This window comes from Dermacentor albipictus, chromosome 1, assembly GCF_038994185.2.
Source record: "Dermacentor albipictus isolate Rhodes 1998 colony chromosome 1, USDA_Dalb.pri_finalv2, whole genome shotgun sequence".
NCBI lineage: Eukaryota > Metazoa > Arthropoda > Arachnida > Ixodida > Ixodidae > Dermacentor > Dermacentor albipictus.
The window spans coordinates 517,986,133-518,013,771 of NC_091821.1; the positions used below are offsets into that span (position 1 = coordinate 517,986,133).

The following is a 27,639-nucleotide window of genomic DNA, read 5'->3' on the forward strand; positions in this document are numbered from 1 at the left end:
AAAGGTTAGAAAAACACCCACATAAGCACAACAGAGAAGTGGCTACGTGAGGTGGTTCGACCGATAACTGTATAAGCGTCATTCAAAACAAGTAATTGTTCTCCCCTTCCGGTGGCGTTTTCTCTACTTCCTTTTTAAATAAAAAGATGTTGATCCATAAATATTCTCATAAACAACGGTTAACTTTTTTATTATTCGCTTTTGCTTGCAGTTTGGTTGTTGCCTTGGCTTCCTCCCTTAGTAGATCGCCTAATTTCTCAACTCCTTGCGATTTTTGTTTCCAGTTGCCAATTTTGCACGAAAAGTGCTATACAGTTAGGGAAAAAACAGACGAGGTAACGGGCGACAGTCATCTTGCTTATGGGTTTAAGGGTTATTGCAGGGTTCCATGATGGACACTCTTTAACATCATTTTATTTCCCACCTTATCTAACCCATATCACGTGTATATGGTTCCGGGCGTCTGCCAGCGTCGCGGCGAGCCGTAACTCAAGGAAAGAATGAAGCAAAGGGAAAAGTTAAACTCATTGGCGTTTTCTCCGGCCGCAACTCGTTCCATGAGAGTACAGACCAGCTGAGTAACAACCGCATCCCTCTCCTGGTCCCAGGATCAGCCTAAACAAAGAAGGTTGAACTAACAAAAGCAACAGCTATGCGCGTGACGGTTGAATAGATGGTGACAGAGTGTGAGAGGGGTTGAGTGTACCCCACCTGCACCACTAAAGTATGGTGACAGTTGAACGCATCTCGAGTTAATCGCGCGGGTGCGGAATCTACGAGAAAACTGTCCTTCACATGGCAAGAGATGCCGATAACTACCGCCATCTAAAAGGAGTGAAAAAGGCAGCATAATGCTGACCGATGAACAGCTGCGAAGTCTCAACATTGATCTGGCGGCGCTTTAGGAATGTGTGATGAGTGGTGGCGTGGGTGGGGAAGGGGGGGGGGGGGTTTATGCCATTTGATTTCGGGGGGGGCCCGGGCCCCCCCGGGCCCCCCCCTGGGTACGTGCCTGCCATGCCCATTTCTTTTTCTTGATTTCAACTAAAATGTCATTAACTCGTGTTTGTTCCCTCACTCAATCTGCTCTTTTCTTATCCCTTAACGTTATACCTACTTGAAGAAAAAAAAAGTAAAAAAACACAAAGGACAAGAGGAGAGGTTCACACCACAACACCTATCATTCTTCTTTCCATAGCTCATTGCGTCATCCTCAATTTAAGTAGAACCCTTTTCGTAAGCCTCCAGGTTTCTGCCTCATACGTGAGTACTGGTAAGACACAGCTGTTATAGATTTTTCTCTTGAGGGATAATGGCAACCTGTTGTTCATGATCTGAGAATGCCTGCCAAACGCACCCCAGCCCATTCTTATTTTTCTGATTATTTCAGTCTCATGATCCGGATCAGCGGTCACTACCTGCCCTAAGTAGATGTATTCTCTTACCACTTCCAGTGCCTCGCTACCTATCGTAAACTGCTGTTTTCTTCCGATACTGTTAAACATTACTTTAGTTTCCTACAGATTAATTTTTAACCCACCCTTCTACTTTGCCTGTCCAGGTCAGTGAGCATGCATTGCAACTGGTCGCCTGAGTTACTAAGCAAGGCTATATCATCAGCGAATTGCAGATTACTACGGTATTCTCCATTAACTCTTATCCCCAATTCGTTCCAATCCAGGTCTCTGAATACCTCCTGTAAACACGCTGTGAATAGCATTGGAGAGATCGTATCTCCCTACCTCACACCTTTCTTTATTGGGATTTCGTTGCTTTCTTTATGGAGGACTACGGTGGCTGTGGAGCCGCTGTAGATATCTTTCAGTATTTTTACATAGGGCTCGTCTACACCCTGCTTCAGTAATTCCTGCATGACTGCTGAGGTTTCGACAGAATCAAACGCTTTCTCGTAATCAATGAAAGCTATATATAAGGGTTGGTTATATTCCGCACATTTCTCTATCACCTGATTCATAGTATGAATGTGGTCTATTGTAGAGTAGCCTTTACGGAATCCTGCCTGGTCCTTTGCTTGACAGAAGTCTAAGGTGTTCCTGATTCTATTTGTAATTAACTTAGTGAATAGTTTGTAAGCTGATCGGTCTATTATTTCTCAAGTCTTTGGCGTCCGCTTTCTTAAGGATTAGGATAATGTTAGCATTCTTCCAAAATTCCAGTACGCTCGAGGTCATGAGGCATTGCGTATACAGGGTGGCCAGTTTCTCTAGAACAATCTGCCCACCATCCTTCAACAAATCTGCTGTTACCTGATCCTCCCCAGCTGCCTTTTCCCTTTGCATAGCTCCCAAGGCTTTCTTTACTTCTTCCGGCGTTACCTGTGGGATTTTGAATTCCTATAGACTATTCTCTCCTCCATTATCGTCGTGGGTGGCACTGGTACTGTATAAATCTCTATAGAACTCCTCATCCACTTGAACTATTTCATCCATATTAGTGATGATATAGCTGGCTTTGTCTCTTAATGCATACATTTGATTCTTGCCAATTCCTAGTTTCTTCTTCACTGCTTGTAGGCTTCCTCCGTTCCTGAGAGCATGTTCAATTCTATCCATATTATACTTCCGTATGTCAGCTGTCTCACGCTTGTTGATTAACTTCGAAAGTTCTGCCAGTTCTATTCTAGCTGTAGGGTTAGAGGCTTTCATACATTGGCGCTTCTTGATCAGATCTTTCGTCTCCTGCGATATATATATATATATATATATATATATATATATATATATATATATATATATATATATATATATATATATATATATATATATATATAACTGAGTTACCACCGACTTCTATAGCACACTCCTTAATGATGCCCACAAGATTGTCGTTCATTGCTTCAACACTGAGGTCCTCTTCCAGAGTTAAAGCCAAATACCTGTTCTGTCCATGACATGACTGGGGTAGTTGGAGAAGTATGGGAGAGGCCTTTGCCCTGCAGTGGGCATAACCAGGCTGCTGCTGCTGCTGCTGCTGCCGCCGCCGCCGCCGCCGCCGCCGCCCTGTTCTGCAGCTTGATCTGGAATTCCTCTATTTTCCCTCTTACCGCTAACTCATTGATAGACTTCTTATGTACCAGTTTCTTCCGTTCCCTCCTCAGGTCTAGGCTAATTCGAGTTCTTGCCGTCCTATGGTCACTGCAGCGCACCTTGCTTGGCACATCCACATCTTGTATGATGCCAGGGTTAGCGCACAGTATGAAGTCTACTTCATTTCTAGTCTCGCCATTCGGCCTTCTCCACGTCCACTTTCGTCTATCCCGCTTGCGGAAGAAGGTATTCATTATCCGCATATTATTCTGTTCCGCAAACTCTACTAATAACTCTCCCGAGCTATTCCTAGTGCCTATGCCATATTCCCCCACTGCCTTGTCTCTAGCCTGCTTCTTGCCTACCTTGGCATTAAAGTCGCCGGTTAGTACAGTGTATTTAGTTTTCACTCTACCCAGCGCCGATTCCACGTCTTCATAGAAGCTGTCGACTTCCTGGTCATCATGACTGGATGTAGGGGCGCAGACCTGTACAATCTTCATTTTGTACCTCTTATTAAGTTTCACAACAAGACCTGCCACCCTCTCGTTAATGCTATAGAATTCCTGTATGTTACCAGCTATATTCTTATTATTCAGGAATCCGACTCCTAGTTCTCTTCTCTCCGCTAAGCCCCGGTAGCACAGGACGTGCCCGCTTTTTAGCACTGTATATGCTTCTTTTGGCCTCCTAACTTCACTAAGCCCTATGATATCCCATTTACTGCCCTCTAATTCCTCCAATAGCACTGCTAGACTCGCCTCACTAGATAACGTTCTAGCGTTAAACGTTGCCAGGTTCATATTCCAATGGCGGCCTGTCCGGAGCCAGTGATTCTTAGCACCCTCTGCTGCGTCGCAGGTCTGACCGCCGCCGTGGTCAGTTGCTTCGCAGCTGGTGGGGACTGAGGGCGGGGGTTTGATTGTTGTGTTCATATAGGAGGTTGTGGCCAAGTACTGCACCAGGGTGGCCAATCCTGCTCTGGTGAGGGAGTGCGTTACCGGTTCTGGTCACCGGGATAAGGCCACACTCCAGGCCTGTTTATGCAATTTTATCAACACGCAGATTTTTTTTTTAATCCGGTGGAAAATTGCGCGGCACCGGGATTCAAACGATGGAACTCTTGCACGCAAGGCGGGTGTTCTACCTCTATGCCACCGCTGCAGCTCATGGTGCAGCGGTGGCGTAAAAATATCCAAGCAGTGGCACAATGCGTTGGCGGGCTAGTTGGTGCGAATCCATGAATACTTTGTTTAGCGTAAAACAACAACCAAGAAAGACAACAGGACAAGGTGCTTGTCCTGTCGTCTTGTGTCTGTTGTTTTGCGCTAAACAGAGCATCCAAGCAGTGGCATTCCAGTGTGCACAGTTGGCAAAGGAGGTGTGTTGGGCATTTCCCCGGCTGGTGTGCTTTCACTTTATCTACAGAGCCGTTCCCACTGCACCAATAGGCTCTTTGTTGACTGGACCCAATCGACTTGGACCTCATCCATTTGACCGAACATGCCCAAGAGTTCAGTCAAACGTGGCAGTGTTCGGGATTTATCATGCAGGTGCTGGCAAGACCTGGGCAGCTGTTTCTTCGGGGCCCCGCACAAATGGCATGAAGGGTCTGAGTCTAACAGTTCATGTCGTCAGTGGCCAAAGATCCTGTGGGAACTTGGAAGAGTAGTGCGCTCAGTCGGTCCCCCCTGTAGTATGGCTCACTTCTAGGTTCCAGTTTATGTCCCACATAGCACAATATACTTATTTATTTATTTTTTTGCAGTCACTGTGCACCAGAGATCTGTGCTTGTCTTGTGTTATCCATTTGCTCTCTTCTCTACGCCATTCACTTTCACTTTTGGTTTCCTGGAGCTTTGGGCTTAGGCCGAATTTTGTTTCTATAGAGGCAAGCCATTGCATCCAGAGGGTCTTTATGCCCTTGTACTGCAGATGTAGGTATATTCAGCAGCTGTAATTGGCTTCGGCCATAAATTTCAACCTGCCCATCTTTGGTGATTTTTACCTTGCTTCTCGAATTTTGAACAGGGACCAGCCCATCTCAGCTGTTATCGCGGCATTGGCCGTGAAAACATTTCCTCCCAGCAGCCATCACCCTAGCTGGTTCTGGTGCCGGTTTAGGCATTTTATTGTCTGGGTCAAGTATGTTAGTGTGTCAGCTCAGTATGTTGCGGCTGGGACTGCGATAGTTTTCCACAATGTGCGATCCACTTAATAAAGGTTGTATGAATGTCAGGATAGGTGCCATACTCGGCCTTTTAGATGGTTCAACTTTCTGATTATTGAATCAGTTTGTTTTTTTAAGATTCTGGTGGGAAAGAATCCTTGCTACACATTATACTACACATGTTCTTGAAAAGCTACTAGATAGCGCTATATGCCTAATGTCAGAACACGCACGTATAAAGCGAGATATAAGAAGGAAGAAGAAGCATGTGTGCTGCGGTAAAGCTAGGGAAACTATGGAGGATGTTTTATTAGAATGTGAAGACGTCTACCCAGCGGTCGATTTAAGCACCACTGGCCTCCTTGAAGCCCTTGGATTCAGCGGGAGCAGTGGAAAAGTAGGCATGTCCGCAGTAGAGATTAGTAAGAGGCGATTGGAGGACTGGTGGAAGAAAAGTAGAGAAATGGCAAAGAAAGGAGAAGTACAAAAACGCAATTTGCAATAGGGGATCAGAAAATTTGGTTGTGGGAGTTCATAGCTGTTTTTTTTTCTTTTTTTCTTGTTTAACCTAGGTAGAACATTATGCGTAATAATAACAAGAGCGTGGTGGCGCAACCCACCGCCCCGTTCCAAAGGGAACGCTCATAACATCCATCCCTCCAGTTCTTTCATGTGTAGCATATGCTTAGCTAGTATGTTTTTCTCACCAGAATAGTGATTCCGAAATGTCCCTAGACTAAAGCTAGACTTGGCTAAAATAGCTATATTGGGAGCTAGATTTTCAGAAAAGGAGCTAAAAAAGCTACTCATGGCTAAATTAAATCTTTCGTAGCTAGCTGAGTCCAAAAGTAGCTCGATCTAGCTACAAAATAGCTGAATTGGCAACACTTGTTGCAACAGACGACAGTGATGAATATCGTCGAGGCTGTGCACGTGGTAGGGCTCTGATTGGCGGGTGATTCAACAGATGGCGCACAATAGGAGTGGCGCCACTGTCGCTGTAGAGCCTTTGTCGTTCACAGCCGCTCGCAGCTCGGTGATGCCAACTCTAGGGATTTATCCCTAGATCTAGGGGTTTTTGGGTGGATTTAGGGATTCAGCATCTTTCTCGAAGTATCTAAAGATTTTTAAAGATGCAGTTACCTCTCTATTTACACCGCTACGCACATTGATAAGTACCAGCGCTGACTGGAGCAAGGTTACTGAAACCAGCTGCTGCTTAACTCTCTAGCACTACCAGTGGAGGTGCAGCGGCGTGCCCAAAATAGTGGTCGCTAGAACTAGCAGTGCTGTAGTCGGTTGCGACTTCTTTCAATTCTGGCATCATAATTAGAGGGTCTAGTGGGTGTGACCAGTCTCTTAACAGCCATATGGGTCATGTCTTCCGGTGTCCCTGTAATTGAGGTGGCTCTAGTGACATGGTGTTTCTTTTTGACCAGAAAGGGTGTTCAGTGCTGCTGCCTATGCCTTTGTTTTGGAAGTCGTTGTTTGCACCTCTTCACTAATGAGGGCGAAAAATTATTGCAGAAGGGTATTACAGCTGCTCCACAGTGCGTGTAAAAGCGGAACCTCTGAAGCTTGGCCAGTGTTATCTTTTGCACGCTCGAGAACATATGCTTGGCAGTTCACAATATTTCTACTTTCACAACACCTCATATTTTCATGGTTTCAAGAGTTCTGTACAGTAGACACATTACCAAAGTAAATGGCAACTTGTAGCATTTGCCTTTAAGCGCTCGTCTTGTCTGGTCTCCTTTTCTTGTGTCCTTGTGTTTTCTTGCGCTGTAAGTCGAATTTGAATTTTTACAAATGCACCCAAATTTCAGTTCTTGTAGGCGATATGCAGAACAGGCAGTGACAAACAAGGTGAGCTGAGTAAAAAGAAACCAGTTTACTTTGTCATTCAACAAGACATATAAAGGTGTGACCGAAGTGCGCACAAAGCTCTGTGGCCCCATGAAGCACAACGTCACTGTATAACAATTTTTTAGATTTTTTTGCACACTGAGTTTGCAACACTGCGCTTGCTCAGCCTTTTGAGTTGTTGGGGGCTTGGGAGTGCATGTTGCCTCTCTGAAGCTCGCCCTGCTCGCTCCGCAGAAACTCGTTCTGCCTTTCGCATTGTTGGGAGCTTGGGTGGCGAACATTCTTTCGCTGCAGCTCGCTTCACACGTTTCACACATGTTGCGATGGTCTCGTACTTCATCGGTGACATAATTCAGCGACAAGTACAGTATTTGTTCGAATCTAATGTGCATTTTTTTCCTATAGAATGGGTCCAAAAATAGCCTGCACGTTAGAATCAAGTATGACCCTAAATCTGCATTACCATATCACCATCGGCATTTCAAAATGGCAGCCTTGCACGCGCTACAAGCCTAGCTGCTGTAGCTTTCTCCATGCGCTGTAGTACGTGTGCTTGGTTAGTGCACCATCCATCTTCCCAGCATTCCCGTTTTCTGCGTTTGCTCTATCAGTATGGAAGTGCCAACTGTAAAGATATTCCAAGCTCTTCTTGATGCCGCAGTTAAAAGGAAAGTCATCACATGTGCAGAGACGGGCCGAAATTGGGCCGCATCACAGGCTTTCTGAGTCACCGAAACTTGCACACAGGACTGGGCCAAACAGGAGAAGTTTTCTACTCGGGTACCTGCTACGTACGGCACGGCTGCACAGCCCCTATCTTGAAAGCGATCTGCAATGGAGACAAGAGTCTACGCATCTAGGCACACCGCGCTGTGTTCTCATCACTTAGTGCGCATTGAAGCGAAAGACCGCACCAAGGTCAATTCGCTCGCTCCTGCTACCGCACTTCCACACTCCAGCGTTTTCATAAAGAGTTTCTGCGATCATTGTGTGAGGCGTGCTCACGCTTGCTAATGCGTGCGTGACACCATGCTTGTTAATTTTGTTAGTAAGCGAATGTTTAAAAATTTATACAGCCTGTAAAACTGCTGTCCTTACTTTTCATATAGCTGTCTACTAATTTAATACATCTTAATCGATGCTTCGCCTTTCGGGTGAAACTGCAACTTTTTTATTTATCGCAACTTTAGTGTACTAGGAGTAGTATCTATTTGTTTTTCCAAATGAGAGAAAGTTGTATTCCTGTATGAAAAATGAGGTGCGTGGTACTGTAAAGGACTTTTCTTTCTTTAGGTCGCGACAAACGGGTGCGCGTTACAATTGAGGGCACATTAGAATGGAGTAACTATGGTAATGCTCTCGCATTTACACATAAGAATTCCTTAGGTGCACCCATAGTTCTCTTTTTTTATCAATGGAATATCTGTCAAATAGAATCAAGTGCTTTTTTCCCTCTGAAGATGAAGAAATAGCAAAGTTGTCCCAAATAATATACGAATGGGGTTTTCAGTTAATAGTGGGCCATAATGTGCCTAATGCATAATAGTTGTTGCACACACTGAAGGATGAAGAACTTAATGGCGATCTTCTGGTGCTTATAAAGTATTGCCTTCCCGGGTTTTTTTTGTTTTTTTTTCTAGAAAGCAGGATAGTTTCTGTGGGTTATTGTCTGCTCCTAAGGCCAATCTGCGCAGCAGACAAAAGGCGGGAACACGCATCGTGTCACTCGGCACCGCCCTGCGCTGTCATCAGCGCCTCACAAGGTGACTGTGGCCAACGCCGACAGTAGATTTCCATCATCAGGAGGCCCACAGCAAGTTCGTGTGACGTCGCCCCCTCCCCCCCCCCCTTTTTTTTCTTTTTTTTTCTGTGTCCATCTGGTGTCTACGTAGATACGTCTACAGCCGAGGGTCAGCACACTGTCAAATGATATTATTTCATCAATACTTGTTGCTGGGCTAGTTGGTTTGTCTTATTCCACGAAGTTAAAATGCAACTAAGGGCAGAAAAAAGCTCAGGACAGGAAAGAGTGTGACTTGCAGCTGGTCTATTGAGAGCAGGCGGGTCACACATTTATAGAAGGTGGGCATGTGCGCACTTACGTTCACGCTCAAAGTGTGCATCAGCATCCAATCACACAGTGCAGAAACTGTCATTCAGTGCTGCATTGGCTGTTGATTGAGACTTGGTTTTTGCGTTTAATTATGCAAAACTGCAAAAAGGTTATAGGTATGTGGATGATATTTTGGTGATTTTAAAATCTAACCTTTCTGCAATGACCGCTATACAGTAGAAGAACATTTAGCTCTATTTGCACAACATGCAAAGAGCTTTTCTTTACGCACGAGCTTCCTTTACATGAGAAGCTGCATTTTTTAGATTTAAGTCTATTCTTTTCTGAACAACACATTTGTTGGGCGTACTGTCCACGCTCATGCAAAAAGCTTTTACTGTTCTAATTGGTGCATACTAAACTTGTTAAAAAGGCAATAGCATCCATGTGTCTTGAGGTGGCATTGGTGGTCTTGTTCTCACGTAATGCAGGAAAGCTTTGACTGTCAGGTTGCACGGCTGCAATCAGCCAGATACCTATGTTCTGTCACAGTGGCAGTAGCAGAAACCCTCCTTCAAAAATTGAAGGTTAAGTGGAAAGCAAAGCCGCAGGTTGTTCTGTGCATGCATAAAGTGGCCCGCAATTTAAAAAAAGTTGCCAGCAGGTACCCGGTTTTTTTTTGTTTTTTTTTCGCCTCCATGGAAGCTTGCTCGCCTGTGCCCATGCATCTCAGACCTGCGAAAGCTGAGCCTTTATGGTAAAAATCATGCAAGGCTATATGTGACTTGCACAGTTGGTCACGTGCATGAAACTCCACTTAATTGCGGCAGGGTATATATCGGCCAGACAGGCCATTGCACCAACGATAGAGTAAGTGAACAGAACACGAGCTGTTTGTTAAGAATAAGATTAATGCACATTTACCTATGCACTGTGATTCCTGCACGTGTGAGCCAGATCTTTCCCATATCCACATTCTTGGTAAAAGAAAAGATTCCTTGGCACAGGAATTAAGAGAGTCCTACTTCGTCAACATGTGTCAGCAATACGCCTGTAGCTTTCTGCAGCACTGAACGACAGTTCCTGCACTGTATGATTGGATAACAATGCAAACAGAAGTGAGAAAGAAGGGAGTGATGCCACATCGCCTCTGCTAGACAGATGTTCAGTCTATGCCAGGCAACTTTGTTCTATTAATTAGCCAGTTAAATATTGTTAGGATGAAAGGAAGTTGAATTGGACTAGAGGAAAACTAAGTCTGGCAGTTGCCTGAACGCCATATACATCAGTTGTAAATATACATTATTTTACACTCGTGGGCCTCCTTTCTTCCTGCAACATTTTGGTGGAAGGTGCGGGGTACAATCACGAAACTTCGCAGCGGACGCCATCTACCTGCCACCACAATGGCAAATCAATCGACACAAGCGACAACTCCTCAGCAGCCCGTGCCAATGGCCATCTTCACTCATCCACGGGACCCAGAGACATTTTGTGGCACCGACAACGCCGACGTCGAGGACTGCCTTACGATGCACGAGCGAGTGTGCGACAACAACAGGTGGGATCCAACAATGATGCTAGCAAATGTGATATTTTATCCAAGAGGAACTGCGAAGCAATGGTACGACACACATGAAGCTAACCTAACGAGCTGGGATGTCTGCAAAGAAACAAAGCGAGACCTGTTTGGCAGACCTGTCAGTCGTCAGCTGGCAGCAAAGAAAGAACTTGTGCGCCACGCTCAGACGTCCACAGAATCCTATGTCGTGTACATACAGGATGTGCTGGCCCTCTGTTGCAAGGCTGATAACAACATGACCGAGGCAGACAAGATTGGTCACATACTAAAAGGTATTGCAGACGATGCCTTCAATCTCCTGATGTGTAAGGATTGTGCCACCGTGGATGCAATTATAAAGGAGTGCCGGCACTTCGAACAAGCGAAGGGCCGCCACATCGCTCAAACTTTCAACTGATTGCTCAATACCGCTACGACATCTTGCAAAGACCCGCCGCAGTTGGTTCAGCCCACAGGACCAGAGGATGTCATGCACATCATTCGCCGTGACCTTGAGGCCATGGCTCCGGCTCCAGTTCGTTCCAACTGTTGGGAAAGCGTGCCCGCTATCTCCCTTATACAAGGAGTCGTTCGGGAGGAAATAGCAAGTTTGGGCATTCCACCTCTCTGCTCGATCCGCCATACAAACACCTTCCAGATTTCTCCGACCGCTCGCTCCCAGGCGCAAAGCTTTCCGCCACTCCGTCGCAACCCAGCTGACTGGCACACAGCGGATGATAAACCCATCTGTTTTAATTGTTCCGGTATTGCACACATCGCCCGTCATTGCCGCAACCACTGGTCGTCGCCTCCTCGGTGGTCATCTCTGAGTCACTACCACCAAGTACCAAACAATCGTACTTTCTCGCCCTAAACGCCAACTAGGAACATCAACGCCGACTTTGCTCCACCAAGATCCAGCCGCTCCCCCGTCTCCGCAAGGTCATAGGTCCCATTCGCCTCTCGTTCACCGCTCTTCGTCCCCTTCTGCAACCGGTCGCATCGCTTCGGGAAACTAGGTGGTGCAGCTCCCGGAGGTGAAGCTGCAACTCCGACCCGGCCCACAAATCCTCTGTTGACCCTGCCTACATGTGGAAACCTACTGAACATTGAAGTTGATGGCATTCCTGTTAGATCTCTCATTGATACAAGAGCGCAGCTTTCAGTTACAAGCGCTGCTCTCTGGCAACGGCTCAAAACGGTTCTGACACCCGCCATACTGTGCACTGTGCGAGTCGCCGATGGGAGTACTTCACCTGTCCTTGGAAAGTGCAGAGCACGTGTGACCATTGGGGGCCATTATACCATTGTTCGATTTATCATCCTTGAACACTGTCCGCACGACCTAATTCTCGGCGTCGACTTCCTTTTGAAACACTCTGCCCAAATAGACTGCTCCGCAGGTGTTGTACAGTTGGATCTGCCGCTTCATGCCGATGCAGCAACTTGTGCTTCACACCGCTTATGTACTGCTGAGTTTCCAAGGCTGTCTCCACAGGCGGCTACAAATGTCCTCCTGATGCCCTGTCCTCCCGTACCTGATGGCGAGTACGTTGGGTTGCCCTATTGAAAAATTTGTGTGAGAAATAGAACGAGATGTATGCATGTCGCACAGATTTGACGAGAAATAGAACGAGATGGATGCATGTCGCACAGATTTGACGAGAAAAGAACGATATGAAATGCATATTGAACGAACTCGCAGAGAAAACGGGCGAGATCTGTGTGATGTGCTACGCAGACATTTACGAAGTGCACGAGATTTATGCGATGTGCGATATGAATGCATAGAGCTTGAGTGACATGTGTGCGATGAGTTGTGTAGACCTGACGAGATTATGTATGACGTGTGTGAGGTGGCATGTGATGTGTACGCACTGTAGTCTTATGAGCAACTTGATCTTTGAAGATGACTGAATTGTATAAAAAGTGTGTGCACTTAAGTCGTAGTGCATACAAAAGCTCATTAATGACAGTCAGATTTATGAGCTGTTCGTAGTAAATGCAAGAGCGTGATCAATGTGCTGTATGATCACATTGAATCATTATGACACATATATACCAGCATAAACTACAGAGCAAATAAGACGTTCAGAGCTCAACTTCTGGAATTTCATCCCCATCAAAGCTGGTGTCGGTACTTTTGATGCAATGATTTTCACTTGGGGACATATTCTCGGATGAACACTTATGGCGATACTACTGCCTTTGCATGACGCATTCCTCGACCAGCCAGTAAGCACTGGATAGCACAATGATATTGTCAAAAGCTATCAGCAGAGTTTGAATCCCTAGTACAGAGAGTAGATCTGCCTAAGATTTTATTGCAATATAGGAGTCAGGTACCATAAAAGTTTCATAATAAAATGTTACATGTTTGTTTGTGCACGCAATAAAATAATCTGGCAATGTGATTATAGCACTTTGGAGATGCTTCAAACAAGGACGAGTTGGCAAAGTTTATTGCAAGCAGTTTGATCAGTGATAAATTATGTATGCACTTTGTCACATCCTAATAATATTGCTTGCATCAGATATATCAGTCAGAGGTAGTATAAGGGCGAACTTGAACCTGCATATTTTCCAAATAGCCAAGTGCGTCAATCACAATACTGTCAAATACAAATCTGCTAAGAGCATGTTAGTGCCTGTTTATGTCCAATTGTAGAAGGCAAGCGTGCGATTGGCCATGCATGCCCACATATAAAAATAAAAAGCAGAACCACAAGACAGTATAAATAGGTTGGTGAACAGATAGCCAAAATAGCAGTCAAAATCCATCGCACTTTGTCACAAATAAATTAAACATATTGTAATTAAATAACAATCCCTAAAAATGTCATGTGATCAATTGTGGTAATGATCACAGTTACTGCTGTGAAAAATTATTTGCACTAAGTGTTTCACAACTTGCTGAGAGGGCTTGACCTAGTAAAAAATCCTCATATGTGCACAGCAGTGGCAAAAAACGAGATGAGCGTCGCATCTTGGTGACCATTATCTCCCTACATACTACACAAAACTGAATTTGAAATTAAAGGAGAAATAACAAAGCAGTTCATGTGCCAATGATGGTTAAGCGCACTGCAATGCCTTGCCATGCGTTGAAAGCTGACCTCTAAGCAACCAAAATGTAAGTGACCCTACATTGAAGCAGCGTCTCTAAATGACGAACGTGTATCACATCCTGGCATTCGCAGACGCAGTCACCAAATGAAAAACACCTTTGCAAATCGCAATAACGACGAATGTCACACGCGTGCGCACACAGACAGAATGCGAGCAGTTTCCGAAAGCACTCGCGAAAGACTGTACGGACGTTCCTACGCGTTCCACGCATATCAGAAGCGCGCGCGCGCGCGCACACATACACACACACACACACGCACGCACAAAAGGCGAGCAGTTTCCGGAAGCACTCGACAAAGACGGCACGGATGTTTTTACAAAAAAGCAAATCCCACCGGCGTGGCACCATTTCCCGATGCACAAACAGCACCACTCATTAACAGTACACATCCGTAGAACGGCGCACAAGCCGGAACAAAGCGCACACCACTCGACGCCAAATCCGTCGTCGATTACGCCGCTGAGAAACGAACACCTTCTAACATTCACAAACCAAACGACGATGTGCTGCGAACTTCAAACAGATTTTACGGCCCTGTCCGGTTGATAGGGCTGCTCCACAGGCTGTCCTCACTGTTGAAAGCAATGTCAGCAAAGTTGTTGAAAAAGGCCGCCTAAAACACGCAAAAACATGGAAATAATACGCCTCTACTACCCACGCTACTCATGCGATCACAGTTACCGGAACCACAGACGGCGAAGTAAACAAACGACGTCATTTCCCTTCATTTCGGACCGAAGTAGTCTCTCAGTTGCACGAGTCTTCCTTTCGAGCAGGGCGCGACTTGTTCCGGGGACTGTGAGGGCGCTGCGGTCGAGCTCTGCACCAAGTGAGCGGCGCTGCTCTGCTGACATGTGCACGTTACTTGCGGGTGTTTGCGCTTCTTGTGCTGTAGCCGATTTTATTTTCTCATTGCGTGTGCCTTGTAACTGTCCTCGGGCACGTGGCTGGCGGTCGAGGTCTTTTGCGTCCGGTCCAAGTTTTGCGCTCATGGAGACGCCAGTACCGGCGACGTGTGGGTCACTAAGCGTTAACATTGCGTGTGCACTTTGGTTTGTAGGCCCACCTTATTTTCCATCTCACTTTCTTCGGACGTGCACTCTCAGGTATGGTGTCTGTAGAATATTATACTTCAGCTTAAACAACAACAGAAAGAAATAACGGCTGCTTTATTCAGCGAGCACCATGTAAATGCCGAGTGCCGCGACTAACAACCATAACTGTGCCAGGCTATAGCAGACGACGCTCGGATGCTTGGCGCGGAGGTCGATGGCAGTGCTGCGGTGGCGGGAACGGCAGCGGGCTGCATGGTGCGCATAGCCGAGGAATTGGCGTACTTAAAGAGGACTATAGGCCATCGCTCTATAGGCGTTGTTGCGGCGGGCGGCCGATGTGGTGCTGATCGTTTGATCATATTTACGCGGTGCTTAGAGAACATGTGCTCCTTTTTTTGTGTGAAATAACGATCACTAAGCCCTGGGGCCTGTGCAACGCTATTAGCTCGCTGTATGTTTCTTGCGGTGCGCCGTTGTTGATTATCGTAGTGCGGTCAATTCGCGCTTCTTTGTCTCGCCGCTCCCGCATCGGGTCACAGTGCACGGAAGAATGTGTTGATAGTTGTGCTATCGCGTGCTGTAGTTCACCGCAATTCAACACTACGCTGGACGGACTGTTGGTGCAGTCGATGCGCGTGAACGGACACGAAGGAGCGCTCGCCTCAGACGGTAAGTCCGGCGCCTTGCACATTCTTATGGTTCATGTAGTGTACAGTGCTCACGGAATGAAACGCGTCAATTTAGGGCTTAGTAATGCGCATATATTCGTTTTCACCGGCTGTAGTTCGTGTCACATCGACGTAATTTTGGTGCGTACACGTACATCGGAGTCCTCGTCACCTTTGGTCACCAAATTCCTTGCGACATGACATGGTTCTCTCGCGCACTTTGCACGTTTGCAGGGCTTTACTAAATGCTCCGTGTCGCGTTTCATTCCGTGAGCACTGTACCTTGTCATGCGCAGCAGAAGATGATTAGTACAGCTGCAAGAACAATAACAGTGATTTCCTAATGTTCGTTCGATATCGGAGTGCACATTTAGCAAAAAGTTTCACGAAAATTACCGCGAGGTTAATGTTCTAAGTGCTTCATCTATTGTTTATTTTCTTTTTGTTATGAAGTATGCTAGCGCCGGGTCATCGCTTCGTCTGAACGGGCAAAAAAATTCAAGCAGGAAATGTTACTGCTTCTATACGTAATTTCTCAGCAAGAAATCGTATAGACAATTCTAGAAGTACGTTGATGTGTTGCGCAAATGTTTTCACAGCTAACGTTAACGCGCGACGGCATCCAAATGATCTGACTCGTGAGAAGATTTTAGCTTGGATGCAAACTTTGATGCTTATAGGTTGTCGCCAAGGCAACCTGTATTTCTTGTGTTTAGTGTTGTTTGTTTTCGTGCCTTTGACACGTTGAATAACCGCCTGTGATGTAAGAATGAAATATTTAATTTCTCTAAGCGGATGCAGCTTCATGTAGCTGGCTGTACGAGAGCTTTCCCCAATTTGACGCGATGTTGTCAAATCACAAGTTTGCAGTTTCAGCAGTGATCACAATAAACTGAACATTTATTGTTTAGGGATGTCACAATTTCCTGAGACGGAGGCATCTCTGCACCACATAGGCTGCGGCACTATGCAGCTTGAACAGCACGACAAAGCATCTGATCTGCCTGCTTTGACAAGGTACGTACTAAACGGTCACAGCCATTTATGTGTTCTAGGGTCTGTTCGTGTATTTGGCACCTGTCAACTTTTCTGAGTCTCTCATGCAATTTATAAATTCTTGCTATTCTACAATTTTACTAATGTTCCATTAAGTAATGAGAACGAAGTTTTATTAGTGAAGATGTTCTAAAGCTGCTGAGAAATGGGGTGGCATAGGATTGCGAAAATGCACGTAAAAAATAGTCCTGGCGCTTTGCTTTCTTAATTGCTAGCAATGAAAAATCCCTAATAAAATTAGCAAAGGGACACTTGCTTTAGGTAAGTTCATTAAGATACGTTCCAGAAGCAGGCTAAGTTTGCAGCAACAAAAGCACTGAGAAAAACTCACTGATCTAAAAACATGTTAGTTTCTGCTTTTCCAAGTGTGCTGCTTGTGTACAGTGTGTCAAGGTAAATAATGGTTAATAATGTATGCATAGAAAAGTGTGGATGCTGAGAGAAAGCTTTAGGAAAGTGCGTGCTGTCTTTCCAACACAGGATTTCTGTCTAGAATTTTTGTAAAATATGAAGTGCACAGGCTGGCAAACAATGTTCAACACTTTTGCTTTAGATTTTAATGTAGCCAGTTCATTATGTGTCCCTAGTATAGCTTAGCGTCAAGCTTGAAGCTGATCTCTGATGTCACATCAGTTGCAGGATGCAATAACGTGGTATCACATACTGCTTGTTACGCATGTCAGTAAACCTGGTGCAGTTGTCACAGGTGAGAGTATAACTGAAAGCTGCGCATTCTTTGCCCTTCTGCACATGATGTGGGATAGAGTTTGAACTATGCTATAGTGGCACCATCTCCCTCACCTTCTCTTCCTCATTATTCTGTCAACTTGCAATAATATGCACAACTTCTAGAGGCTTGATTATGGTGTTGTCTGCTGAACTTGGCTGATGTGAATTTCAGTAGCTTGGGGTACCCTCAAAGCTATGCTGTACTTTTCATGCATTTTAAAATGGTCAGTTTGACATATGTGATTGGCTGTGGCATTCTGAGAGAAACAAGGCCTCTTGTGAATAATGCATATATGCATTATTTGCATTTTCTAATACTCTTTCAAGAAGCAGCCTACAGGCTGCTCCTCGAAGAAGTGACCACCTTTGCTTACGCTACGTGGCAGTCTGGTCCAGTTTACTTAACCTGTCTGCCATCTATGCACGAAAACGAGGAGAGAAGCGAAAAAAGGGACCTTCGATTTATGTTTTTGCACAGATGGCTCATACATTGCACTTTTCTTATCTCGCATGCTTTGTTAACTCAAAGCTTTCTATGGGCGAATATCATTTCATTCCTATTTATACCTAATAAGAATTACTTAGTTCACAGTGTCACTTTTTATATTATACTTTTGTGAGACTAAGCTCACTTGTTTTAATGCAAGTGTGGCTGGGCCTGCAGAAAGAGTAAGCAGACTACTGTGTTGCTGATCAGTGCTGATCTCCACGTCCGAGCTGGTCCCACAACATCCAGGCACCACTGTGCTTTGCTTCATTGACAAGGTAATATGATATAGACACCTTGCACCTCAGTATCAGTTTTGAGAAATATGCTAAGACACAAGGGTTGGCCTTGGTGATAAATACACTCGTGTTCTTTTTTTTAAGCGTTCTTCTTGCAGTGTTCCTCATGTACATGTTTTCAGAGGATGCTTAAATGCAAACTGCCATGGAACTTGTTTATGCCTTAAAGTAGCACTCTTTCACCAAGAAAAAAGCCTTATTTAATGCACAATTCATAAGAAAGGTGAGGAGGTGACAGGACATAACAGTCTAACAGCCATCCAATTTTACTGCTTGCAGAGCAATATAAAGTGAGAGGTGAAAGGGCAAGAACAGATAAATCGACAATGTATGTTGCTCACACAACTGCGAAAAGAAGCATGGCTACTATGACACTTGTTTTACAATGATAAATAAGCAGTCTTGCTATCTGATAATCCACTGGAGGGCAAGCCAACTCGCAGATTCTCTGTAACACATGTAAGGAAAGGCTCACAAATCTTGCCAGCCCTATGCTCGTAACACATTGCCACAGTTGCATAGTTTTCAAACAAAATAATGCAAGTGAGCTTTGCACCACCAAATGACCTGAGCATTCAGTTGACATGGTTGCAGATCCAGTCATTTATACATTGGCCTGTTTTGTTGACGTGGTGTCTACTGCACGACAGTGGTATTTAATATCCATCAACACCCCTGTGCTCGACGTACTCTTTCTTGCATGCTTTTTTTTCACAGGTAGTGGAAGATTACTTGATTCCAGAACAATTTGGCTTGTTCTGCACATGATAGTGAACTTTCCAGTCTTATGTTAAATATGGAATTCGGTAGGAAGATGTGGTATTTTCTATAGTGCCCTGGTGCATTCAGATTGTGCAGAGGCTTCAAGCTTGTATTGACAAAAATTGGGATGAAGCCATAAGAGGAGAATTGTAAAAGTGTAACGAAAGCCTCCTGATAGATATGCTGAGTTGTGATGCTGTGGACACTTATTGGTTATCCCTACTGGGTAACGCTGTTAAAGTTATGGATGCTTTGACACTGTAGGGCCTACAAGGTGGCTAGCATTACGGAACACATTAAAACAACTGTAGGGATGCATGTTGTGCTATTGTATCATAATTGGCCCACAAAGTGACCACCTTTGCTTACACTATGTGGCAATCTGGTCCAGTTTACTTAACCTGACTGCCATCTATGCATGAGGAGGAGAAGGGACTAAAAAATGAAGGGACCTTTGATTAATGTTCTTGTACAGATGGCCCATACATTGCATTTTTCTTATCTTCCAGGCTTTGTTACTTAAAGCTTTCTACGGGCGAATATCAGCATTTCATACCTAATAAGTATTGCTTTGTTCACAGTGTCACTTTCTATATTTACCGTATTTACTCTCATAATGATCGCACTCACGTAATGATCGCAGCCCTGAATTTTGTCGTCCAAATTCGATTTTTTTTATTTCCTGTGTAATGATTGCACCCCTAACTTGCTGCAGCGATATGTCATGTGCCAAGTCTAGCTATTAATGATCGCGCTTACCATCTGCCGAATGCTACGCGAACAACTCTTCAAGATAAACCAAGTGGTCTGCACGCACCAAACATTTTTAAGCAGATGCTCGTTTTCATTCCTTTCATTACTTTCCGCACTTCCATGACAAAAAAGCTACAACCAAAATTGCCTTTATTATGTGTAGGCTTTGTAATGGTTGTGGTCAACAGCAACAAAAAAGATGCCTTTCGATTCTTCTCATCTGCACTCGTGGGCACGCAACAAATCACGAGCGGCAACAATAGCAGCCACGTTTACACTGATACGTTAGAAGTGTACCCTATCCATACGCCGACACTTGTAACACAGCTAAGATATTTGCCCACCCTTAGCACAAACGTGCTGTATTAGGATAGTAGTGAAGACAAATGCCGCAGTTTCTGCAGCATGCCCGCCGTGTCTTTCTATGTCACTGGCAGCTAAGCGTGCCCATCTGTTTCTGCCCCCTCATAGTGGACATGGTGACGTTATTGCCACAAACTTACCGATATTAACGATATTATTCATTACTGATATGGAAGAAACTTTCAATGCAAGTAATGTACTCGAGAGAAAAAAAAATCGCGTTCGGCGCATTTGGTGTTTTCAGCTTGCTATGCTGGCCGCCACTTTTGTTTCGGTGTCCCGCACTACATACAGTGGCAGCCACTTATTTCTTGACCTATTGCCATCCCGCAGCAAACGCGGGATGAAAAAAATTCTTTTTGCGGGAAATTTAACCGGCATATTGATCACACACCTGAATTTGTGACCATTTTTTTTTACAAGAAAATGCGATCATTATGCGAGTAAATACAGTACTTTGTGGCACCAAGCTCACTTGTTTTATTGCAGGTGTGGCTGGGCCTGCAGAAAAGCTGTAAGGAGACTGCAGTGTTGCTGATCAGTGCTGATCTCCACGTCCGAGCTGGTCCCACAACATCCAGGCACCACTGTGCTTTCACAAGGTAATATGTTGTGGACACCTTGCACCTCAGTACCAATTTTGAGTTTGACTTGATAAATATTTAAGAAGACACAAGGTTTGGCCTTGGGGATAAATACACTCGTGTTCTTTTTTTGAAGTGCTCTTTCTGCAGTGTTCCTCATGTACATGTTTTCAGAGGATGGTTACACTCCTTAAATGCAAACTCCCTTGGAGCTTGTTTAGGCCTCAAACTAGAACTGTTTCACCAAGAAAAAATCCTCATTTAATGCACAATTCATAAGGAAGGTAAGGAGGTGACAGGCAGTGTCTAACTATCCAGTTTGACTGCTTGCCCAGCAATATCAAGCGAGAAGCGAAAGGGCAATGCTAACAGATAAATCGGCAATGCATGTTGCTTGCACAACTGCGAATGCGACACATGGCATGGCTACTATGAATGCTGATATGACGATAAAAATATTGTAGTTTTTACATTAGCCGGTAAGCTTATTAATATTTTGCACCAGCAAACAACCAGTTTGGTTGCTGTAGTTGTTGCACTGCTTCAGGAGTAAGATATTCTTTTTAATGAAAATTGAGTAGTGCTGCGGTTAGCGAAGCTATTTCTGCCTGTACAATAAATTAGGCATTTTTAAAGAGGCGGCATATAACAATTGTGTTGCTGTGCCACATAATTAGTAAAGTGAGGGGAGGTTTAAGTAAGAAAAAGAGGAAGATTAACCTTGTCGTACAAACAGATCCTTGTCTCAGCTGTCGTCACTGTGATGCAACGGCTCCCAGATAACTGGGGGGGGGGCTAAAATTAGCCTTAAAAGCTGACGCAATAATACAAAAAGCCATTGAAGAGTGTGGTTGCACCTATCTTTGACCAGTGCAGTATCGGGAGCAGGGCCAGACAGCAGCTGAAATGTTATGTAATAGAAGCTGGTCATATTGAGTGCTCTAACATGCTAACAAAAACTCATTTAGTTTCTATAGTGGTATTAAAGGTGCATTAATCTTTCCTATAAACAATTCTGCACTGGCATCTATGCAGTGTTTTCCATCTGCATATTCCGCAGTGCGGTAGCAAAAAGCTGTGAAATCTGTGTATTCACTTGCATGAGCTGGTTATGCTTCATGAATGCTTTGTTTAGCGCAAAACGACACACACAAGACGACAGGACAAGGCGCTACTCTCAACTGACATCATTTTATTGCGTCACTCCTTTATAGACCGCTCAAACCAGAGGAACATGCGCAGTGAGCACAATGCGGTGAAGCCACCACCAACATCCGATCCAAAGAGCGCACTCATGTGACAGAATCCAAAAAACCAAATTCAGTGCTTTACTAGGTTAAGGAAGGCACACTAATGCACTGTGACTCCAGTGACTTAATGAAAAATGCTTCCGATAACTCTCGGGCGGTGGTGTCACGGCTCTTTTTAAAAATCGTGGTATCACGAAACATGGGTTTGCATTTGCATGTTTTACAATGCTGAGCCAAATGGGAACCTGTGCCTGTTGGTATGGATCGCTCATGTTCTCTAAGGCGCTCGTTAACACAGCGGCCTGGCTGCCCTACATACACTTTGCCACATGACAAGGGAATCTTATAAACGACACTGACGCTGCATTCTACAAACTTCACGTGGTTCTTTTCACAATCAGGTTTTTTACTTGTTTTAGAAATACGGCTGCACGACATTGACAGTTTCTGAGGAGCGGAAAACACTACCGGAATTTGGTATTTAGTGGCAACATTCTTTAGATTGTGAGCCACTCTGTGGCAATACGGCACAACTTCAGGCCTCTTCTTTTGTGTGATGCAGTTACTTTTGTGCCGCTTCCCTTTCAGTTTCTGAAGCAATACCTCCGAGACTGACGTCACCACCACCCTTGGGTAACCAGCAGCCTGCAGCCTATTTAACTGTGCAATGAAACTCATGTTCGCAGAGTGATGACAAGATTGCATTAAGGAAGATTCTAAACACATCAAAGCAACGGCGCGTTTCACAGTCTTTGAGTGCGCAGACGCGTAAGGTAAAAGTTCCTTACGTGCGCGTGGCGAGTACATCTGACAGGCGTGGCCTGTTTGTAAGGATAGCTGCAAATCTAAAAACTGGAGTTTACCGTCCCTAGATAGCTCATGTGTGAAAGTTAAACCTTTGCCATTGTCATTGAAAAGTGTTAAAATATCAGCTACCGTCACGGAGCATTCGTTGTTAGTCTGTTTTATCACAACAAGAAAATCGTCAACATATCTAACAATTTGAACCGAGTCATTGTTTAAGGCACTCTTAAGAGCGCGGTCGACAAAAGATAAAAAAATATTACAAAGAGCAGGCGCCACACATGAACCAATACACACACCATTTTTCTGGATAAAAAGGTTATTTTCGAACAGGATAAAAGTTGCACTTAAATAAAATTCAAGAAGGGACATGAAACTTTCCGAAGATAACCCGGTGGCATTGCAAAAATCTACCTCGCCACTTTCTTCGATGCACATCATCACACTGCGAAATAGCTCATCATGCGGTATAGAATCGTAAAGATCTTCGACGTCAACAGAAAAAATGTTGGCTAATGAATGGTTGTCTTCCAGAAAGGAAACAACATCGAAAGAATCCTTTATGCCATAAGGATCGTCAATAGTTAAATGATTAAACTGTTTTTGCAAAAAGCGGCTAACCAAAACCTGCGAACAGTTGTTTTCACTGACTATTGTACGGAAAGGCACATCCGGTTTGTGCGTTTTTGCAGTGAAAAAACCTCTAAAGCAAGTAGCTTACATTGTTTTACATCTTTCACAATCTTGGTGAGGCCTATGACACAGACACACAAATATCAGGGCCCACTGATATTTGTCTCCTGATCCTGCTGTTCTGGTCAGTCACATAGCTTTTGCTGTGTGCCGTGCAAGGATGCTTACGTTCTGCATGAAGAATGGACATGTTCCTCAAGATGTGGCGAGTCTCTTCGGGAACGTCAGGCCTTCCGTCGGTCACGTGCGGCGAATGTGTCGGATTCTTCGTTCTGAAATTTGGGGGCAGGTACGCCTTCTGTACGACTGGTTGAGAGCTGTGTGCTACTCGCGCGATGCACCTATTGTGGCCTAGAAGAAGTTTCGTTTCTACAGACTTCTATCAACTTGGACTACAGAATTCTGGTGGACAAAGCTGCTGTTACTCCTCCGGTCCAGACTACCGTGCAGAAAAGAAAAAACGCAACCGGTCACCGCTGGTTTCCAGGTACTCGGTGACGTCAGGCTTCCTGACGAAGTTGCTGCATTGCTAAAGAATGGGCCGAAGTACAGCACGGAACCAAGAATTCCTGCACATGAGCTACTGGCTTTGAACAGGCGCATCGCAAGGAAAGCAGAACTAGAGGACCAGGAGCGGTGCCTCCTCGATAGGGTGGACAACCTTCGTAGGACCGCCACTGGGAGCGCGCCACCTTCGACAGCTGTGATCAAAAGGACAGTATCTTTCTTTAGAGACAATGAACTGCGGCTGTTACTGAGTGACAAAGAGGGCGGGTTTGTGATAGCTCCGTCTGCTGTCTTCAACAAAAAAGCCATTGAGGCTGTCAACAAACACTTCATTCTGGCAAATGAGAAAGCTCAGAAGGTAAAACGCAAAGCCATTTCTTTGTTGGAAAATATAGGCCTCACCAAGATTGTGAAAGATGGTAAACAATGTAAGGTACTTGCTTTAGATGTTTTTTTTTCACTGCAAGAACACACAAACCGGATGTGCCTTTCCGTACAATAGTCAGTGAAAACAACTATTGGCAGGTTTTGGTTAGCCGCTTTTTGCAAAAACAGTTGAAGCATTTCACTATTGATGATCCTTATGGCATAAAGGATTCTTTCGATGTTGTTTCCTTTCTGGAAGACAACCATTCAGTAGCCGACATTTTTTCTGTTGACGTCGAAGATCTTTACTATTCAATACCGCATGATGAGCTATTTCGCAGTGTGATGACGTGCATCGAAGAAAGTGGCGAGGTAGATTTTTGCAATGCCACCGGGTTGTCTTCAGAAGGTTTCATGTCCCTTCTTGAATTTTATTTAAGTGCAACTTTTATCCTGTTCGAAAATAACCTTTTTATCCAGAAAAATGGTGTGTGTATTGGTTCATGTGTGGCGCCTGCTCTTTGTAATATTTTTTTATCTTTTGTCGACCGCACTCTTAAGAGTGCCTTAAACAATCACTCGGTTCAAATTTTTAGATATGTTGACGATTTTCTTGTTGTGATAAAACAGACCAACAACGAATGCTCCGTGACGGTAGCTGATATTTTAACACTTTTCAATGACAATGGCAAAGGTTTAACTTTCACACATGAGCTATCTAGGGACGGTAAACTCCAGTTTTTAGATTTGCAGCTATCCTTACAAACAGGCCACGCCTGTCGGATGTACTCGCCACGCGCACGTAAGGAACTTTTACCTTATGCGTCTGCGCACTCAAAGACTGTGAAACGCGCCATTGCTTTGATGTGTTTAGAATCTTCCTTAATGCAATCTTGTCATCACTCTGCGAACATGAGTTTCATTGCACAGTTAAATAGGCTGCAGACTGCTGGTTACCCAAGTGTGGTGGTAACATCAGTCTCGGAAGTATTGCTTCAGAAACTGAAAGGGAAGCGGCACAAAAGTAACTGCATCACACAAAAGAAGAGGCCTGAAGTTGTGCCGTATTGCCACAGAGTGGCTCACAATCTAAAGAATGTCGCCACTAAATACCAAATTCCGGTAGTGTTTTCCGCTCCTCAGAAACTGTCAATGTTGTGCTGCCGTATTTCTAAAATAAGTAAAAAACGTGATTGTGAAAAGAACTATGTGAAGTTTGTAGAATGCAGCGTCGGTGTCGTTTATATAAGATTCCCTTGTCATGTGGCAAAGTGTATGTAGGGCAGTCAGGCCGCTGTGTTAACGAGCGCCTTAGAGAACATAAGCCATACATGATCCATAGCAACAGGCAAAGGTTCCCATTTGGCTCAGCATTGTAAAACGTCCAAATGCAAACCCATGTTTTCTGATACCACGATCTTGAAAAAGAGCCGTGACACCACCGCCCGAGAGTTATCGGAAGCATTTTTCATTAAGTCATTGGAGTCGCAGTGCAGTAGTGTGCGTTCCTTAACTTTGTACAGCGCTGAATTTGGTTTTTTGGATTCTGTCGCATGAGTGCGCTCTTTGGATCGGATGTTGTTGGTGGCTCCACCGCATGGTGCTCACTGCGCATGTTCCTTTGGTTTGAGCGGTCTATAAAGGAGTGACGCAATAAAATGCTGTCAGTTCAGAGTAGCGCCTTGTCCTGTCGTCTTTCTTGTGTGTGTCGTTTCGCGCTAAACAAAGTATTCATGGATTCGCACCAACTAGCCCGCCAACGCATTGTGCTGGTTATACTTGTTCATTTAATGTAAAATACTTGTGTAAAAGTATTAGACTATTTCAGTGGTCTTGTATTGCAATTCTGCAGCCATTTCTATTCTTTGTGAAACACGAACATTTAACAGAGACGAGAACAAGACAATGCGAGGACGAGCACTTGCTTTCAACTGCTGTGGTTAATCTTGAAATATCAATTTACGTAGGTAGAAAACTCATGAGCCTCCGTGTTCTCTTTCTCCTGTTTCTCTGTGAGATGTTCACGCTTTACACACAATATCATGCAAGAACCAGCCAAATCAGTTATGCAGTGGAGCTACCTATTGTGCATGTCAGTTCCAATGGCTTGTTGTAATCTAACAGGGCCGGCTGCTTTCTTTACATTTTTGTGCAGATGCATACAAGCACTGTTTCAAAAACGCCGAACACTGTGGATACGGAGGCAAGGAGGCTGAAGGACCTGAACAAGCACCTGGCCACGATGCTTCGGAATACAAAATAAAGATGGTTTGTGTTAATTGTGGGCCCTAAAAAGTGTCCTCTTTGTCTCTGAGCTGGCACATCGGCCAACTCACGTGATCGAAATTAATCGCTGCAATGTTGGCAGAATGTGTTACTGTGTGGAACTTCACCAAAAATATTGCATGAACAAAAGAACTCATTCAACACAAATGCGAACACTTGTAGAATGCAGCTAAACAAGAATGGTGTCATTTTGCATAGCTGAATGAGAACATTTTCATGTAGCACACACAAACGAGAACGATATCGTTTCGCATCGCCGTGCGAGAACTATCTCGTCAAGCACAGCTATGCGAGAATAATCTCGTTTAATATACCCACACGAGAACGATCTCGCTCATTGACGATGTCCACTCGTACACATGTGATGTACGACGTCGTCGAGTCTACGGAGCAATAATAGCGTACAGAAGTTCTCGTGAAATTCTCATACATATTTTTTCAATAGGGTGCCGCTTACTGACGTGGTTTTGTTGCGCAATATTGCCCTACCAAGCACCTTAATCCGGATCCGCGAAAACTGCGCTCGCGTGCCCATTCTCAATTTTGGATTTTTGTCACATGTGCTGCCACACAGTATCACCATAGCGCATATCACTGCTTTGGAAGAATTTGAGGTTTCTTCTTTGACCTCTGAATCCTTCCTCAGTACCAATGGACTTTTGTCACCCACAACCCGTACTCGACGCCTGCGGACAATGTTTTTAAGATGGTCGCCCCTGACTTTCCTTCTGAGCAAACAACAGCTCTTCGTCACCTCCTGTCATCTTATCGGCGCATCTTTGATTTGGACGATCGTCCACTTGGTCAGACATCTGTTGTCACACATCGCATCAACACCGGTGACGCCAGCCCCATTCATAGGCGGCCATATCATGTCTCCGCAACAGAAAGGGCCATATACAGAAAGAGGTACACAGGATGATGGACAAGGACATCATCGAACCTTCCAGTAGCTTGTGGGCATCACCGGTTGTCTTAGTAAAGAAAAAAGACAACTCGTGGCGCTTCTGTGTTGACTACTATCCTCTCCACAGGATAACAAAGAAGGATGTTTATCCCCTGCCTCGCATTGATGACACTCTTGACTGCCTTCATGGATCCCAATACTTTTCACCAATTGACCTCCGCTCTGGCTATTGGCAGATTAGCG

General features: G+C 44.6%; 1 protein-coding gene and 1 long non-coding RNA gene across 6 annotated transcripts in view; both read left to right on the top strand.

The window, feature by feature from the left end:
- The window catches only part of gwl (serine/threonine-protein kinase greatwall), a 472,763-nt gene that overhangs the window by 427,264 nt on the left and 17,860 nt on the right, over nucleotides 1-27,639 (top strand). The gene's annotated exons all lie outside the window — the stretch shown is intronic.
- On the top strand, nucleotides 12,759-26,490 carry LOC135912453 (uncharacterized). Its single transcript, XR_010567676.2, has 5 exons — nucleotides 12,759-15,551; nucleotides 16,462-16,567; nucleotides 17,983-18,100; nucleotides 20,489-20,601; nucleotides 26,359-26,490. It is a non-coding gene; the product is annotated as an uncharacterized lncRNA (long non-coding RNA).